General features: G+C 41.7%; 1 non-coding gene across 1 annotated transcript; it reads left to right on the forward strand.

Moving 5' to 3' along the window:
- Positions 1–3954: 3954 nt before the first annotated feature.
- On the forward strand, positions 3955–4095 carry LOC141327000 (U4 spliceosomal RNA). Its single transcript, XR_012354324.1, has one exon. It is a non-coding gene; the product is annotated as a U4 spliceosomal RNA (small nuclear RNA).
- The last annotated feature ends 2060 nt before the right edge of the window (positions 4096–6155 follow it).

Below are 6155 nucleotides of genomic sequence, written 5' to 3' on the forward strand. Positions count from 1 at the left end.
CTCGTTCCAGCCGCTAGCCGCCGCCAGCGTGCGGAAGTTAAATGTGTATTCATGCACAGAAGAAGATCCTTGTTGTAACCGGAATAGTTGGTCTGATACAGTGAGCATACTGGTGGTAGTGCTAAATACTTCGGAGAAATTACTGGTAAACTGATCAAATGAATGAATAATGGGGTTATCTGCATTCCAGATGGCCTTAGCCCATTGTAATGCTTTGCCAGTTAGCAGAGAAATGAGAAAAGCTACCTTGGAATCCTCTGTGGGGAATTGTTGTGGTTGCATCCGGATGTATAATTCAACCTTTAGCAGAAAACCGCTGCACTCAGCCGCTTCTCCAGCGAACGTTGTAGGTAAGGCCATGGGACTTCCTGAGGCAGATGGCAGCGGGGGAGATGGTGTGAGAGCCGCATTGAAAGCGTTGACGAGTTCGGTGAAGGGCTTCGGTACGGTCTGGCCTTTCTTTCACAAACACAGACGGATACAGAGGCAGAGGTAAGTGTTGAGAAGATTGAGATAAGTTTATTTAAACAGCAGGTAGGTATCAAACAGCAATACGGATGGTTGTAAAGGTGATTAATCTTATCTGAACAGTCCTTTTGCACAGGTGATGGGATCAACAGGAACAGAGGAGGGAAACAGAGTCCAAACAGAGTCCGGATGAGCAGCATGAGCAGGGAGTGCGATCTGTAGACCAGACGGTGAGTGACTGAGTGCAGTGGGTCTTTATTGGGTGTGGTAAGTGGAATAAGGTGCGTGTAATTAGTAGTCAGGTGATCCGGAACGAGTGGGTGGTTCTCCAGAGAATGTGTTCATCGTAGGTGGCTGGGGTGACATCATGACAAGTACTCACTTTTAACTGCTGGCTAATTAGCATGTTAGATATGTTTAGATGTTTGTTTCAGAAATACAAATTGCATGCTGATTCCATAATTTCTTCCTCAGCATTGATTGATTTCATTTTTTTTCCTATACTTAATATGGAAAATAATTCTCCATTAATTCAAATATTTTAATTCCATTTGTTTGAGGTATGTTTCCCATAACATAATTAAACAAATATTTTTTGTGTCATATCTGTGATTTAATTTTAAATTTGGGTGAATATCATCTAAGTGTAGTGGTTTCATCATTTTTGCCAGGGGTTGTATTCGGGTTTTATACCTTCATCAGAACTGCTGAGACACACTGGTCATCTTTTCCTTTTTTGGTGGGCGTCATCACAGCTCTCAAGTAAAAATTACACAGCTGTTTTTTTACCACTTTTTAGCTGTTTCATAGTCACCTGAAGAGAAAAAATATATAGAGCTTAGCATTCCTTTATAGTAGTTGCACTAAATGATGTTTGATTAAACAAGGTTCAGGAGGAGCACGATCAGATAATCAACCCATTCGGCACAGGTGCAACCTGTTTAACCAATCATTCAATCAGCGCATCCTCTATATATTACCAGCCGTCTTACCTCCATCCAGCGATAGTTTCTTGGCATCCCTCCTCCACCCCTACTCCCCACTTCTAATCTGTTTCGATCCTACACTAGCAGGGGGAGTTCTCTGGTTCCGGCCTGTATTCCGGCCCGGAACCCTTCCCCAGGACAGCACGCCAAAATATGCTTAATACTCGCTCAAGCAGATTAGATGTAAGGGCGAACTCGTGAATATCCTTTTAGGAATGGTTCTTTAAAGTAAAAAAAAGAAATACCTGTTGTAGCAAACACCCTGACCCTGTGCTGGGTCCAATTTTCTTTATCGGGCATCTCAAGCTTTTGTATTTTTTTGTCGCATTCAGTGATGGCCAGTAATGGTATTGTACCTGCATTAAAATAATACAATTGAATTATGATATGAGTTTTGTGGTATTTAAACATTATAACTAATATATGAAAACAAAAGCAGTTTAAAAAAATGTTATTTACTTAAACAGTAGATTTCTTTAAAACCTTTTTCCGACAGGACTAGTTTTAGAGGGGGTCAGTAGAAAAGTTGAGCTGTCCCTGGCATTAATGTACCAACTAACATAAACAATGAACAATACATACATCACAGCATTTATTAATCTTTACTAATGTTTATTAAAATACAGTCGTTCATTTTTAGGTCAAGTTAATTCACAGAACATTATTTTATGTTAACAAGCACAACTTTTGATTTTAATGATGCATTAGTAGATATTGAAATTTACATTAAGATTAATAAAGGCTGTAGTAGTATTGTTCGTTCTTAGTTCATGTTAACTAAAGTAATTAACTAGTGAAACTTACTGTAAAGTGTTACCAACAAAATGTAGTCAAATTATCAACTGCAATAAAACACGGTTCTTTCTTCTGCTGTCAACACCATTATCAGTCTAGAACTAAGATTAGCAGCTAATGCTAGCGATCTGAATAAAATAGCACATCATCTTTATTATTATTAACCATCAATTTGATACCTTACGAAATGGAGAAAACATTTAAAGAAACTACATAATGTACAAAGTCAAATAACATAAACCTACCTGTTATTCACATGAAGAGATTCTTCCGTTTATAAACCGCGTGGAACATCCGGTTGAAAATTCCAGAATTCCAGATAAGTCCGTCTTTCCATGGGCTATTAACAACTAGCGATCTCAGTACAATGGTCACTTTATTTCATTAAGCATAATTCAATTGATATGAGTAGGAATTGACACAAAACTACATCAAATGTTCAGTCAAATAATAAAAGCCTACCTGTTTCTCACACGAAGTTCATCTGTTTGACGAATATATCGAAATTACGACCTATGCTATCAATGTCAAATGCTGAAACATTAATTCATGCGTTCATGACCTCAAGGATAGATTATTGTAATGCTTTATTGGGTGGTTGTTCTGCACGCTTAATAAACAAACTCCAGCTGGTCCAAAATGCAGCAGCTAGAGTTCTTACTAGAACCAGAAAGTATGACCATATTAGCCCGGTTCTGTCAACACTGCATTGGCTCCCTATTAAACATCGTATAGATTTTAAAATCTTGCTAATTACTTATAAAGCCCTCAATGGTTTAGCTCCTCAGTACTTGAACGAGCTCCTATCGTATTATAGTCCTTCACGTCCGCTGCGTTCTCAAAATTCTGGCAATTTGGTAATACCTAGAATATCAAAATCAACTGCGGGCGGCAGATCATTTTCTTATCTAGCGCCTAAACTCTGGAACAATCTACCTAACACTGTTCGGGAGGCAGACACACTCTGTCAGTTTAAATCTAGATTAAAGACACATCTCTTTAACCTGGCTTACACATAAAATCATTAACACATTTCTATAATTCAAATCCGTTAAAGGATTGTTAGGCTGCATTAATTAGGTCAACCGGAACCGAAAACACCTCCCATAACACCTGATGCACTCGTTGCATCGTAAAAAGAATGGCATCTACGCTAATATTAGTCTGTTTCATTCTTATTCCGAGGTCACCGTAGCCACCAGATCTAGCCTGTATCCGGATCAGATGGTCACTCCAGTCCCCCGGATCCAGTCCGTACCCAGCTTAGATCATGGATCACCACCTAGAGATGACTTCAATAGCCGTGGATGTCAACCAGATGAGCTCCAAGGCGGATCACCAATAAAGACCTCGCCAACCTTGACGGCCATCGGCACTACACCACAGGATCCTGATGAGTTCTCTACAATCAGACATTGGTACAAACTGTTGTTTGGTCTGGCCAGAGGAGAACTGGTCCCCCGACTGAGCCTGGTTTCTCCCAAGGTTTTTTTCTCCATTTCTGTCACCTGTGGAGTTTTGGTTCCTTGCCGCTGTCGCCTCTGGCTTGCTTAGTTGGGGACACTTTCCAGCGATATCGTACACTATTTGAACTGAACTGACGATGATATCACTGAATTCATTGATGAACTGCTTTTAAAGCTTGCTACCACCTTGTCGGTTCACATCCACGTAGGTGCACCAAAAGGTCATGACCGTCGCTGGAATTCTTTCGCAGAGGCAATATTGTAGCCTATGAGGTTTATCCGAGGCGCGATCATTGCTGGTTGAAAACTTTACCCAATACCCCGCCAGAATGACTTGAAATAAAGTTAGCTTTGGCAATTTTTGCTAGCCTCTCTAGAGGCATTTTAATAAAACTTTAATTGAACTCAACCACAGCATAACCTAAATAAAGGGAAAAGTCTTAACATATATAATAAACATATAACAAAACACTTTTGTCTTAGGTGCAGATTGGCATTGAGAAATATGAGATGCCTCAGCTTTGATGGGCTGATGCGATTTCTCCTCTATGTAATTATTTGTCCTGTTTTTGAGAAGACTCTCTGAGGGCACCAATGTTGCAACAATGCATGTCTTCCTACCATTACCTTAACCAGGCATCTGCACTGAGCTTTGCAGTCTCCAACATCATTGAAATGCAGCCAGATGCTGCTGCTTTTTCGTTTTTCACAAATTTTTTTCACTTTCTCCCAATGTACTCGCATTTAATGCCGTCTCTCCCGCTTCTCTCTGTCGCTCTGTGTACCTGGCCTGTTCCACTACACTCGCTATCTTTAAACACGCACCCACTTTCCTTCTTTCTCATAATGGTATGATCCCGGCCCTACTTACGGCGGAAGATTCGGCTCTCCCCGACGGGAGTCGGTTCTTCTCATTCGCTACAAAGAATCGGCTCTTAGAGCCGACTCGTTCGCGAACGACACATCACTAGTTAAAATACGGGAGATTTACGGGAAAATACTATTACGTGAGGATGGCAGGAACGCAGGGTAAAATACGGGACTTTCCCGGCCAAAACGGTATACTTGACAGGTATGCATATAAAACGATCATGTTCATTCATAACTTTGCGTGCAAATCAACCTTTGATGATATAATAGCAAACAAAAGCAGACAGCGTAAAGTTTAATGACGACCAACGGAGCGAAGCGGGCGTTTTCGCTCAACAACTAATTGGATATCATTATTAAAGGCACCAAAAACGTAAGCTATAAGGTAATAAATATAAATAAAGTAGCTTACCTTTGATAGATGTGCTGAATAAACTGAACGAGGCAGATCTTCACTGAATGTATTTCACGCTCCAAGTCAGTATGAAAATGGCGACTTCAAACTTCCCGGGGAGGCGAAACACGGAAGAGCGCCACTAGAGCGTCAGTGGACAAAAGAATATTGCATCCGTAGTGGTTTAGCACTACCATTGAGAATGAATGGGAAACGGTTTAGGGCCGTTTAGCTAAACTATCCACAGACCGGGGTTCGATTCCCCGACGGGGAGACCCAGCTCTTTGCTGCTGCTGAACCACTCATCCAAAAGTTTTTGGTGCTGACAGAGGTCACAGAAGGAGTTCTGCTTCAACGTCAGCCAGAGCCAAAACAAATGCGTTGGACGGGAATCGAACCCAGGTCAACTGCTTGGAAGGCAGCTAGGCTCACCACTATACCACCAACGCAAGTGCCCGACTCCAGCTTTTAGCCATCTGAAAAGAATGCTTGAAATGCACAATAGGGCAAAAGGAGCTGAAGCCATCTTTTTTTCTATCCCGTCATGTACGAGAGAGTGCTGTCTTTCCATGCAGGCTAAAGAAATCTGGAGCTGCGATGCAGAAAGCGCAAAGGCCGCAAGTACAGAACGTGATGAGGCGCGCTTCGTTCCACTGTCCATTGACTGGTGGCCAGTTTCACTCTTGACACTCCAATACAGCTCAGTTGTAAGCAGGAACCCCAAAAACAAAGATCACCCGCAAAGGCTCCTCTCCACGGAAACCTTTACTAAAAGGCAAATGATTAAAACTGCTCATTATGAACTTCTTGCACCATTTACTTCTCTGTCCAGGCTGAATAAATGTTAGCAAACTGTTGTGAAAGGAGTCCATTCTTTCAATGTCACTGTTCCAAACTTGCCAGGAGGAGCCTATCTGTCTCTGGCCTAATAGTCTGTGGCCTTCATCCTGTAGTGCCACAAACTGTAAGCAGACAGAGAATGCACATTTTCTGCTGTTGTGCAGTTGGACCGGATAGCTCAGTTGGTAGAGCATCAGAGTTTTAATCTGAGGGTCCAGGGTTCAAGCCCCTGTGCGGGTGACAAGCTGTCAGTTTGCTGAGGCCTCCCCTCATGAACTGAATTAAAATGTCTAACTCTTGAGAGGTACCTTAAATTTGAGGTCGCCCCTGAGCCAA

Source organism: Garra rufa, chromosome 2 (genome assembly GCF_049309525.1).
Source record: "Garra rufa chromosome 2, GarRuf1.0, whole genome shotgun sequence".
In the NCBI taxonomy this organism is placed as follows: domain Eukaryota; kingdom Metazoa; phylum Chordata; class Actinopteri; order Cypriniformes; family Cyprinidae; genus Garra; species Garra rufa.